The sequence below is a fragment of the Rattus norvegicus genome, chromosome 6 (assembly GCF_036323735.1).
Source record: "Rattus norvegicus strain BN/NHsdMcwi chromosome 6, GRCr8, whole genome shotgun sequence".
Classification (NCBI taxonomy): domain Eukaryota; kingdom Metazoa; phylum Chordata; class Mammalia; order Rodentia; family Muridae; genus Rattus; species Rattus norvegicus.
The window spans coordinates 96,025,928-96,039,182 of NC_086024.1; the positions used below are offsets into that span (position 1 = coordinate 96,025,928).

The window sequence follows — 13,255 nt, forward strand, 5'->3', positions numbered from 1 at the left end:
TATATGGTCCACATTGGTGATGTCTCTTCCCCTGAGATTTCTAATAGACCTACTGAATTTTTAATTTCCAGCATCATTTGTTTCAGTTTTCTTCAGCAATCTCTACCTCTTTATTGAATTCTATTTTCATATCCTGGATTGGTTCACTTATTTAACTCAACTCTTTGTTTTTGTTCTCTTGGAATGTACTTAGGTCTTTTTTGAGTTGTTTGAAAGTATGTATGATCATTCCTTTGACATCTTTTTTTTTTTTCGGAGCTGAGGACCGAACCCAGGGCCTTGCACTTGCTAGGCAAGCGCTCTACCACTGAGCTAAATCCCCAACCCCCCTTTGACATCTTTGCCTGGAAGTCCTGCAGTCACTTTCACTGGGTACCATTATTACTGGATTAGTGATTGGTAAAGAAGATGCATTGTCTTGGTTTTTCATGTTGTTTATGCTTCTGCGCTAGGACTTATATATCAAGAGTAGTTTGTTAGTCGAGTTCTTTCTATCTTCAAGTCATATTTCTTCTTTCAGTGGAAGCAATGTTCAGGAGAAGACTGTGTCAAAGTAAGGTTGAGACTCCATTTTCCTCTGCGAGGTGGTATAGGAAGTTCCGGAGCAGCATAGGCAGGCCTACACAGGGAACACAGAACCTCTGATTGCTGCAAGATGCTGTGCAGTCTGAGTTCCTAGAGCAACATTCCTGAGATGTGTAGGTGAACCTGGTGCAGGAGGCCCATGGCTAATACCTAGATCTTGTTTCACTTTTCTTCAGCAATCTCTACCTCTTTATTGAATTCTATTTTCATATCCTGGATTGGTTCACTTATTTAATTCAACTCTTTGTTTTTTGTTCTCTTGGAATGTACTTAGGTCTCTTTTGAGTCCTTTGAAAGTATGTAAGATCATACTTATTAACAGTAAAGTCAACTGAGCAGTGAGTGAACTTAAGCAGAAGAAGCAGGGTACAGGAGGCCATGTGGGCTGTGCTCCTGAGTCTAAGTTTTGGAGACAAACATGATCCTGGTGCAGGAGGTACCTGAGCTTGATTTTGGGGTAATATGACCAGACCTAACTCAGGAAAGTTGAGTTTCTCACCTGCTACCAGAGGTTCTCAGGCTGTGTAGGTGGCCTACGCAGGGGAAACTGAGGTGTCCTCCTTGGTGCAGGAGGCCATGCTAGTTGAGCCTTTTTCTTTTTCTTTGTTTCTGAAGGTCACCTTAACACTATATGTCAAACCTTAAAGTTTTCTGTAGACCGATAGCCAACAATTTCATTTTAAGGCAATTATCCTAAGTACAATCAGGTAAATGTGAGTAGAATTATGTGAGAGAACCGGGGCCAGAAATAAATTAGATGCTCATCTGCAGCAAGCAGCCTATGTGAAGACGCACCCACCTGACTTGCTTTTAAGTTTCTTCCAATGCTGAATAGGATGACTGTTTGAAGTCCTTTTTTTTTTAACCTCTAGACATTTAAAAAGAAAATTTATAGTGTTTGGTTTTAAGAATAAAGTGAAAAGAGCTGGGTATGTTTGGACCTGTTCCTAATCCTAGCACTCAGGAGACTGAAGCAGAAAGATCATGAGTTCAAAGGCAGCCTGAGCTACACAGTGAGATTCTGAATATGTATTCATACTGAATACATGTTCATTGCAACACCAGCATTGCTCCATTCTCACTTGGTGTGGTCTGAGTGACAGGTTTCCATAGGTTTAGCTATGTTTCCCTTCAAAAGGCACATCTTTCTCTTCCTAGTTAGATAACCTTCCTAGTTAGATAGACTGTGCAACTTAGAATGCTGCAGAAGGAAAAGCTGGGACAAGATCCCATCCAGACAGAAGACATGCCGATTATGCTCAAAGACAAATCTAATGACAGAATACTCTGTTCAGGTCATGTTAACCCTCACAAAGTTGTCGTGATTCATGTGAATTCTCATTATCTAACTCTGAAACCAGAGTGTGGCATGGTTGTATTTTCATCAGAAAAGGAAAAGCACCTGTAGAAGTTTCCTGTTTAGCATTGAACACCTGTGGAAGTGTCTCCACGCTGACCAGCTGTCAGATGCCAGCAGAACCTCAGTGATGTTATTCGGTTCAATCATGACACTGCTTGGTGCTAATGCAGACCCCACATGGAAGGGCTCAATTCCATGAGCTCCCCACTCCCACTTCAGATGCCTCTTATATGAAGTGGTCCGATACCCACAACTGTTCCACTTGGCTGCCCGTCAGTTCCCCATCAGCTTCTCCTCAGTTTCAACTGTCTTCAGAATGGCTCACAAAACTCAGAAAATGTGTCTCCTGGTTTAATTTAGATGGTGCCGTAAAGAATCCTTGTACAGAGCCTCATAAACGAAGGACTATAAGACAGGATGGGGAACCTTCACTTCCTCTTCTCAGATGCCATCCTCCATGTGTTCAGTGACGTGGAGGTTCCCTTAAGCCATAGCTCCCATGTGTCTGGAGGCTTCATCGCACAGTCGCCATCAGCTATTAGCTCATCCTAAGCCCCTCCCTCTATCTTTCAGAATTGCATGAAGGATGTGCGGCCAAACACTTACTACAGCTTGACCTGGCTGATGATCTGGTCCCGGAGCCACCAAGATTCACTTCAATAGAATAAAAGCTGCTCTTTTTACTGAGAAAATTACACAGAACAAGGAACTCCACATCTGGTACCAAAGACTGTGCTCTGAATATCAGATGGATGTAACATCTCATTGCACAGGAAATTGCATGAATAGGAAGCCTGTAACAGCACCAGGAGCAGAGCCTCATTCCATTCTTTCTATGTACTCCTACTTGTGAGAGTCATCCCTCAAGCTTTCTCCTCGTTGTTCCTTGGTGTACAGTTGGCTGATTTTTAGCTCATCACAGTGGGGCTTGGAAAACCTCTCATTTTGAGAGGCCATCTTGTGATGGTTTACTGTGCTGCATAGTTTTGTCGGCTTGACACAGCGATAGTTATCTGAAAGGAGGGAAACTCAGTTGAGAAAATTCCTTCATAAGATGCTGCTGCTATAAGCCATTTTCTTAATTAGTGATTGATGGGGAGATCCTAACTCATTGTGGGTGGGGCTATGCCTGGACAGGTAGTCCTTGGTTCTAAAAGAAACTAGGTTGGACAACCCATGAAAAACAAACTAGTAAGCAGCACTCCTCCATGGTCGCTGCATCACTAGCTCCTGCCTCCCAAGTTCCTACTCTGTTTGAGTTCTTGTCCTGACTTCCTTCAGTGATGGACTATAATATGCAAATGTATCAAATAAATCCTTTCCTCTCTGGCTTGCTTTTGATCATGTGGTTTCATTGGAGCAATAGAGACTGTAGGACATTTACTTCAAGCATCTATTTTGCTTTTTAAAAAGTACATTTCTGACTTCACTCTGTCTCTAAGTACATTTTAAAGCAGTGAAAATATTATTTTCCCCCAAAAGGGAAAAAGAAGGAAAGAGAGGAAGGAGGAGGGAGAGGAAGAGGAGGGGGAAGAAAAGGAGGAAGAGGAGAAGAAGGAGATAAAAGTTGCCTGGAGCACTAGTTGCTTCCAGAGGCCCTGAGTTCAATTCCCAGCAACCACTTGGTGGCTCACAACCATCTGTAATGGGATTCGATGCCCTCTTCTGGTGTTTCAGAAGAGAGCAACAATGTACTCACATAAAATAAATAAATCCTTTTTTTTTTAAGTTGCCACCATTAATATTCTTGACAATTAAAATTTTTTTCCCAACACTTCACTCATCCCTTGTTGTGGTTTGCCCTGGAGTTATCTGTATTTTGATGTTAATTCCACTGCCCCAAGGACAGCTGTCTAGTCACATACTCAGGACTCAGGTGACTTCTCCAGAACCTTCTCCCTATTGAATTTGTAAAATACAGGCGAGGGGCAGGTACAGGATAGAAGGAGGCCTGTCATTGGATGAGATGGAAGGATGCCAGGAAGAAAGTTTGAAGGAAGGGGAGGAGACTGGAACAGAAAGGGAGAAGAGACAGGAGGGAGAGAGAGAGAAGCCATGGTAGGTGATGTTAAGATTTCTCTCTGTGTGTTTACAGGTTGTTATTAATGTTCTTAAGGGATGGATGGTACTGGGCTTTGTATGTTTAGGTGGGCAATTATATCTTATCAATTGGGCCAAAGATTATTGTGTTGTGTGTTCTTTTATGTAACGGTTTGAGCGTAGGAAACTGTGTGCGGCAACTGGAGAAACTGTGCTGCCGCAGAGTTGGGATGTGTTTCCACCAAAATATCCAGCAGATATCTTGGGGCACTGAGGTGCCAGACCTAGTCGTGGATAAAAGACAGCCTTACTTTTATATTTTTTATTTTATTGCAACAATAATATAAACAGTGGCAGACTAAAATTTAGGTCTAGATAAATTATCCTGAAAGGCAACAGGCATGCTCAATGCCCAGTGACTTATGGGGATCACCTGTTTGTTCCAACCTTGTGGAAATAAATAGCAATGACTCATAGACCTGGGATTTTTCATCCCTCTCCATCATCAATATCCTGTGCTGTGCAGTGACTTAGGCTCACACTGAGATGCATTACGTTTTTCACATTTATTAATATTTTTAACAAGGTGTGACCTGTAAATGTTGATGTAGCATGAACAGTTGTGGGTCTATCAAACTACATAACATAGGGACGGGCCACAAAAGAAAGCTAGACTAATACACAATCTAAGCAGATGACATCACAGAAACCTTAGCATTCTGAGGCAAACCTTAGCATTCTGAGGCTTCTTTCTTGTACCAGAGCTCTCCAGTCTGTGGTGCTGTCAGAGAGCTCAGGGAGACAGGGCTCTTGGGTGGGGTGAGTGAGGAACCTTCCCCAGCTAGCGACTGGCCTCTCCTGGGTGCATCTTCACCATGACCATTTTCTCTTTCATTGAAGTGTCCCCGGACAGGAGGTACTTCCCTGAAGCCCATTTCTCCCTCTCATGTCTAGGATCTAAGCTATCTCTAATCAGGGTCCAAAGACTAAAGGTGTCTGCAGGCACTTTATCTGGTCCATGCACATCATAATAGTTTTGAAGACTTTCCCCAACCTTCTTCCAGGTCACTAAATATATTGTACCTTCCTCAGAAAACCATGGACAAAACTTCTTTACAGAATATAAAAAATTAGTCATTGCTGGTGCCCTACTTTAGTCCTTCGAGAGTGAAGCATATTCTTGAGCATTTGCTCAAGCATAAAACTATTTCCATTTCCCGTTTTTACTTTTTCTGAGCTCCTTTAGCTGCATTTTCCTGTGTCTTTTACTCTCAAGAAATACCACACCAAGCTCTTTCTTTGAGCTCCTTTTTCTTTTTCTGAGCATTCACTCCCCCCCACTAATGTCCTTCACCTGATCCCCAACTCTCAGAGTCCCACATTGGGCGCCACCTATGCTGGAGCCCAATAGCACATGTCAAATAATCCCTGAGGTGGGAGCGAGGATTAAAGATAAGAAAGGCAGAAAGAAGAGGTGGAGACACAAGATAGATTTGGGAGGACTGGCAGTAAATACTGAAACAGCCCTGAGTTTATTTTTCATAGCCTTTTTATAGCCTACTCTACTGTGGGAAGCAAAGCCACAAGCAAGCAGAAACAATTGCTGAAATATATATAGGACAGCTGTTCTTATCCAGAGGCCTTCCTGTTCCTCCCACCAAGGTCAATAGAACATTGAGCCCCTCACCTTGACCCTTAAGTGTATCTCCTTTTATCATTCCTTGCATCAGCAGACCGGGAAATCTGCCAGCAGACTCTGACCTACCTTGACTCTGCCTATCAGGCAGTCTCTCTCTCTCTCTCTCTCTCTCTCTCTCTCTCTCTCTCTCTCTCTCCTCTCTCTCTCTCTCTCTCTGTGTCTGTCTGTCTGTCTGTCTGTCTGTCTGTCTGTCTTCCTTTCTCTACTTCAGAGAAGCAGGCAAATGGCTCCCGCCACTTTCATTGGGTGCTTTTACAGAATGGAAAGTGTTTCTGTTTACATCAAAGTATTTAAGGCTACCTTTTCTCCTTATTCTCAGAGCTGCTAGAATCGTATCCAGGAACTGAAGAATGCAGGAGCTGCTGAATCCATGTGATCCAAAGCTTGTATTGTCTTAAAACAACAAATGGTCCAGACACCCTCCTGTCCCCCAATATTCACTTTACACTCTTGTGTTTTGGAAGAAACCAGTATCAAAGAAAGAGAGAAATAATTTCATGATAGTTTGTGCAAGGCTAATCTAGAGGTTTCAGGAAACTCAAGTTGGGACTTCAAAGACCTACATGCAGAAAGACAGGAAACCATTTCCCAAGAAACACTACATACTTGTACTAAGCCAGCATCACTCACAAGATAAAATGTGTAAAAGTCACTTTCTACCTGGGACCCCCCCACAGTGGACCTGAAATAATCAAACTCTGGATGAAATCAATAAAATAGAAATAAAAACAACAAAAACAATATAGAATCAATAAAATAAAGAACTATTTCTTTGAGAAAATCAATAACATTGCTAAGTCCTTAGCCAAATTAACAGAAGAATAATGAGAGTAGATCCAAATTAATAAAATTAGAAACAAAAGAAGGGATCATCACAACAGACACTAACGAAATCCATAGAGTCATAAAGACATAATTTTAAAATCTATACTCTACCAAACTGGAAAATCTAAAACAAATTGACAAAATTCCTTGAGATATATGACCTACCAAAGTCAAATCAAGAATCTGGGGGGAGGGGCAGGGTGGCAAACTGTGCTCAGAATATTTTATACAAAATATTTTCAATAAAAATAGAAACGTTAAAAAAAAAGGTGACAAATGGGTGACTGTCACAACTGTGTGATGGACAGAAAAACATCCCCCAGACCAAGACTAAAGCATATAGAGCTGAGAAGTGGTTCTCAACCTTCCTAACACCATGACCCTTTAACACAGTTCTTCATTGTGGTTCCCCCCCACTATGAAAATCATTTTAATTACTACTTCATAACTGCACTTTTGTCATAAATTGTAATATAATTATCAGATACGCAGGATATCTGAGACACAACCTCTGTGAGGGGTCGCGACCCACAGGTTGAGAATCACTGGTATATGATTGATGTCAGAGCACAGAGAAGTGTGGGGAGGACTCAGCACAGAGGAAAACAACAGAACCTGCTCTCAACAGAGGCACTGCTTCTAGATTCCTATAGGATTGGTGCCAGCATCAAATGAGGAGTCTACGGATCTGTAAAGTTTCTCTCGCCTTTTACCCACAGGCTCTGGGCTCACCCTCATTCTGGCCACTTTCCTTCCTGAATGTCTCTGAACACTCACTACTTTCTCACTTGGTGCAACTAACAGATGGAAAATACACTTGGCACATTTCCGACTGTTTGCTGGGGAGCTAGGAAGATGGAAGGTTGTTTTCCCAGGCATGATGGCAGTTAGCAGAGCCAAGCTTTAGGCCCAACAGAGACGTTTAGTCCTACTGCATGATCGTGTAGGCAGAACGAATGGTGTTTAAATCAAGAGCCAGTACCTGGTAGTACCAGTAGTGGAGCATCATGGGAGGCACAGTCCAGCGCCTCCATACACAGCCTGAAGCACTCTCTCATTCTTCATGGACCTCCACTCAAGGAAGGCTGACTTCACTGGAGAAAGGAGTTCCAGAGCAAATGAATAAGAAGCAGGGGCAGAGATTTAAAAAGAGGCTTTTGTGTAGATTGAAGGACAGGGGTCAGTAATAGAAAGTGAGGTTTTCAGGGAAAGAATAAAATATGTCCAGACGTGGGTCCTGCTTCATTCAGTATCTTAGCTAGTACTGAGGGGTGATTTTAGTGACAAGTTTAACCTCAAAGGATTACTAAGAAATGCATTTGTCTCTTTCCCATCTTTTCTGACAAATGTGACTGTGTTTCCAGGAGAGCCTTGAGGAAGATCACAACCGGAGAAGATTACAGCACGGGCCACAAGGGCTGCGACAGGCAGTTAAGATGCCTTTTCCTGTGCATAGGATATCTTTTGAGATTCTTAGAAAATTGAAGGTTTAAGGTTGGAAAGGGAGAAAGACCATGGTTCCTTACCATTTTCACATTTTGATCTGAAACATCTTTAGATAGAAGGAATATTGTCTCTGTGTAGGCACCCACCCCCGCCCCATATATTGCTTGTCCTGCTAAAACTCTGGACTTTCAGCTGCCAAAGGCCTCCTCCAAACTCTGGTGTGAGGGGACCCTCTTCTTACCTGTGTCCCTCTTTACATTCCTGTCTTTCTATCCTGCCTTGGTACTGGAGAATAGACAATCTCACTCTAATGGTTTTAAACATAACAGAAATCTTACTATGTAAATTCTTTAAGTGACAGCTTGACCAACTAGTTTAGAGTGATCAACTCTGTTTGCTCCTTTGTCTGAGGCATGCCTTTTAGCTCTTTTAGCAGACTTCTCTCTCCTTACAAGGAGTGAAACAGGCCAACAGTCTTCTTTAGGCTGGTTTAGAATCTCTAAAGAATGGGTTTCTTAAAAGGGAGGAGCGGGACAATCTAGTTGATAAGAAACCCAGGATTGACTATAAAGCTTGCTGATGTAAAAATTGCTTTCTTAATTGAGCATGGACTATTTCAACATTGTTAGTAAACTGGTGAAAATCAACATGAAGGCACCGTCGGGTCTGGAAGGTCTGTGAGAGGAATGTCAGAGACACACACTTGAGATAACCAAAGCCATCATAGTTCTATAGAATCACAACCATTTGCCCATGCAGTTACCTTGTCATCCGTGCCCTTTGCCGTTGTGGGTCTGCACTGGGCAGATATTTGTAAAGACAGAAATGGTTCAGAACGTGTTTTAGAAACCATTAAGTTCTGCTTCTACCCAGAATTTCCTGGAATACACTTTATTTGTGGGATGTTGGCAGTCCTAAAATGACTAAAGTCTGAAGTTACCTTGTAACAAAGACTTACACAAAGTTTTCTTCTCCCCCAAGCAAATGAAGTGTGTTTTGTATTTTATGTCTGGGAGTGCTTCTTCCAGCCTTAATTTCTCTGTGTGCTGTGTGACTTGTAGTACTTTTGGTTACTGCCATCTGTTTGTCTCTAAGTCTCATTACTGTCTAGCTCTATTTTTAGAAATTGGTCCTCAGTCATTAGCACAGTGAATGTAAGTGATGGTTTTGACTGAAACAGGAGCAGCATCTTGGGGGAATCCACAAGGATAATGAAATCATCCTTCCCCTCAGCAGAAATCAGAGTGATAGGGTCTCCCAAGAAACCAGCATCATGATGGAAAGGTGGGGAGGTCACACTCGTTCTGCTCACACAGCGTGCCTGGGTTCTACTGTGTCTACTTCTTCACTCCTATCATTGATACCCTTTAACAAGCAACTCACAATGGCTCCTTCCAAATGGATAAAGGTTCCAAGGTATCCTGTCCCTTATTTTAGACAGAAGTGACACAGGCTGACTTTGCAAGCAAAGCTCCGACATCCCCAATTCGCTTCTCTGAAGCCTCTCTTGCCAAGAGTGGTGTTGGCAAGCTAGATTCTCTCTCACACACATGCCTAGCCAGGCTTCCTTACAACTGCTAACATCTGGTCCTTTCTCTTATCGAGGTCCACAATTATCTCTTTACCATATTAATGATCGTAAAGATCTCTTCCTTACCACACTTCCTGATAAGAAAAACAAAATAAGACAATTCCTAATTCCATGGTTGGGATCTCTGGCTCACAGAACGGTCATCAGCAGCAGGAAGTATGGTTCAGTAATGATCTGAGCGCAGTGATTCTCGGGCCAAACGCTGCAGAACTGCTTTTCTCTGAAACCATCGACTTCATTTTTCTGTCTTTACTGCTCCCTCTAGATTCAAGGCTCCCCTCTCTGGGGATATATTTGGCTTTCAGTATAGTGGGAAAAAATGGAAATGCCAGTAATTTGGGAAGAGACCACCCACCCCTATTTTGCCTTACTCTTCCTCTCCCACCACCTCCCCCTCATTAAATGGTGAGACAGTTGAATTTACATCATCTACATCTGATGTCAGTTTTCACTATTCTGAAGCATCAGTTCCTAGTTCTAGATGTTTATATCTCTGATTAAAGAGAGCCAAATATGGCTCTGGCAGGCCCTGCCCTCTTCCCTGATGTCATTTGCCTTGCTAAAAACCATTAGATTTCATTCCTGAAGCCATGCCCCAAGTCCATTACATTACTTGGCCAATTTCACCTTCTGTGGCTGATTACCGAGGCCCAGTTATCAAAGGATTGAAGTCCAACAATCAAAAGCCCCCTTTGGCTCACCTAACTAACATGGCCAATCAAAATCAAACATCTTATCCCAATACAGAGTTTTTCCTTGTACCTTGATAAACCTCCATTTGCCTATGAGCCACATCTGCCCCTCTCAGAGGCAGTCCTTTGTGCCCCAACTCCTGTTCAAATATCCCTGCCTCCTCTCTCTTGCTCCCTTCCCTTTCCCTTGCCCTCCATCTCTTGACACTGTCACTTACTCCCTGCCCTCTGTCCCTCTGGAGCAAATAAATCTCCCTTGTGCTGAGAACTTGGGGGTCCTGAGCTAATACGGACCCTTACACTGCTCAACTGAACTTTCTCAAGCTGCTATAGAAAAGATGCACCTAGTATCTTGAGGGTTATCTGCTCCCTGAGCACCTTTGGAGTCACCCACAGCTTTTTCACCAAGGCGTGGAGGGTAGTCTAACTTTAATTCTTCTAGGGTCAAAGAGAATATACCAAAAGTCAATGCATCGATTCATATATCTTTGGCAGAAATAACAATATAAAACATAAATGGAGAATATATGAGATCCCACTGGGCTGGAGATTGAGGCTTTATAGGATTGAATCTGACATCCACGGACCATGCTTTCTTTCTTACTCAGACTGCCCATACACTAGCATGCTATGAGGAAGGAGTTCGTGAAGTACCACTTCTTCAAGCGTGTTTTGAGAGCTGTACTAACTTAACTATCCTGTAACTCTTCCTAAAGTAACTCAGTTTCTGCTCCTCCCTGTGGTTAGATGATACAGTAGCTTCCCACTCGTTAAAGAACATGGACTAGCTGTAATTATCCACTAAAGATGTGAGTTAGGTGCTGTTCCTTGCATCCCCCTCCTTCCTTCATCCTCTTCTCTGAAACGTGGTCTCATAGAGGCCAACTTGCCTCAAACCCTCTACCTAGTCAAGTATGACCTTAAACTTCTGATGCTCCTGGTTCTCTTACCCAAGTGCTGGGATAACAGACTCAGGCTATCATGACCAACTCATTTGAAGCTTTCACCGGTGCTTCTTGACCTTGAGCTAAGCACACCCCACATGTGTCTACCATCATTCCTTCTTAAATTACGACCTCAGCATGAGCGTGCTCCAGAAATAGGCCCAGACCTAGAGTGCCCTCCTCTCTGGATGTGAATAGACTCCCCAAATAAACTCTCCAGTCTCTTTTTTTTTTGTCTGGAAAGAGCTTTGCTTTGGAAACAACTTCTGTGCTCTGCTCTCCTGCTGCAGACAAGTCTTTCTTCACTCTCTTGTGGTTTACCATGATTCTTTGGCTTCTCACTCACCAAGATGCAAGACCATTGTGTCCTGTGTTTGCATTGCAAGAAGCTGCCCTCTGGCCATCTGCCCTGTTCCACTGTCTAGGGATCTCTGTTGCTTATGAAGCCTTCAGCTTCATCACTCTCTCTGGGCTCATGACATCCTATTTAGGACTTGACTTTGGGGGAAGATAAGACAAACATCTGGTGTTTACACTTTCTCCACCACAAAGACCCCTGAGATGGAGGATATCTCCGGCCCATATGATAATATCAAAACTAGAAAGATGGAAAAAATTGTGGAGAAAACCTCAAGAAATACTTCAGTAAGTTAAGCTTCCATCATTCTTGCTGATGGTTATAGGGCTTCTTTCTGCTTTTCTAGAAAAATTTTTTAACATAACTGATGTCAAATGTGGCAAAAACAAAATTCAAAGTAACCAAAAGCGCTGGGCTTGAACCCCAGTCTTCTGCGTTCTCTGGGGACCCCAGAATCCAGCTGAAATGACTGGAGCTCAGCTCGGCACTTCTCACTGATGCTTTGCTCATTAAACGTTACAGCAGGGCTGGTGTGGGAGTGGCCACACCTGGGACCACGTAATTCAATTGAAGAAAACATCAGCGGAACTGAAGAGTGAGATTTGATTTCCTGCCTGAGTTGCCTAAATAACGTGATGGTTTCCCTATTTGAGAATCAAAATAAAATAACTCCGAGATTTAAGTCACATACAGAAATTCAACCCCACTGTTTTCCTCTCTGCAGCCGGCTGTTTAGTCTCTCGAAACTTTACCCTGTCCTACAAATGAATAAATTCTACACAGACTTTAACAGTGATACGTGGAAGAAAGAAAAGCCACGTCTGATTTGTACAGCAAAACTGCAATTAGCTGAAAAGCTCAGAGGATAGAGCATCCGGTTATCACTGGCTTGGCTGGGGGATGCTTCATTAAATGGTTTCACTGTCATGAGCTACTTCCCTCCCTCACAACTTACTAATTAGCTGTCTCTAGCTTGCATTTAACAGCACAGCGGACTAATCTCTCACCTACCAGCAAAGCCCAAAAATGTTCTCAGAAGAGAGTGTGGGTAGAAGATCTGTGTCCGTAACTCCAGCACTCAGAAGTCATGTGGCACCTACCCACTAATTCTGTCTTGCCCCGGTAATATTTTCTGCATCTCTGCATCCACCAGTGACTGTTTCGTACTTTCTTAAAGCTGCGGGAAAGTTGTCCTATTCACAAAGGAGTTCTGCCTGCTTGAGCACCAGGTCATAGTGTTTCCCAGATCTGCAGCGCTGGTCTGTCTGTATGGTGATCTTTCACAGAGTAAGATAAAAGGACCACTTCCCCAAATTAGGGGCAGAGGAGAGTACTGGGAAGGTAGCGCTCACAGGCTTTAGTAAATAAGAATTAGTCATGTGCTGACCCTGAAATCAATCAGCACCATCTGTTAGCATAGCCACTGCTTGCTTGGCATTCCAGGCAGTGTTAAACCACTCGAAGATTTAAACTGAGGCCATCATGGTGTTTGTTCTGTGGTTTCCATGGGTGTGTGTATGCAGAAGGTGCTGTTTAATGTCCAGGGGAGTGCTTCAGTGGGCCCTTGAGTTTGGGGTGGAAGGCTCCCTCTTCAGGACAGAACTGTTGAACTCTAACATGGGCAGGATTGAATACATGGAGTTATTGTGAGGGTCAGGAAGCATCAGAACATTATAAAGGAGCGGGAGCATGGCAGAGGGGACCACTAATGTCCC

At 43.1% G+C, this 13,255-nt stretch overlaps 1 long non-coding RNA gene across 1 annotated transcript; it reads left to right on the forward strand.

Moving 5' to 3' along the window:
- Window positions 1-4,706: 4,706 nt before the first annotated feature.
- LOC120093260 (uncharacterized) lies at window positions 4,707-6,445 on the forward strand. The gene is made up of 2 exons (XR_005486372.2): window positions 4,707-4,901; window positions 6,004-6,445. It is a non-coding gene; the product is annotated as an uncharacterized LOC120093260 (long non-coding RNA).
- Window positions 6,446-13,255: the final 6,810 nt, after the last annotated feature.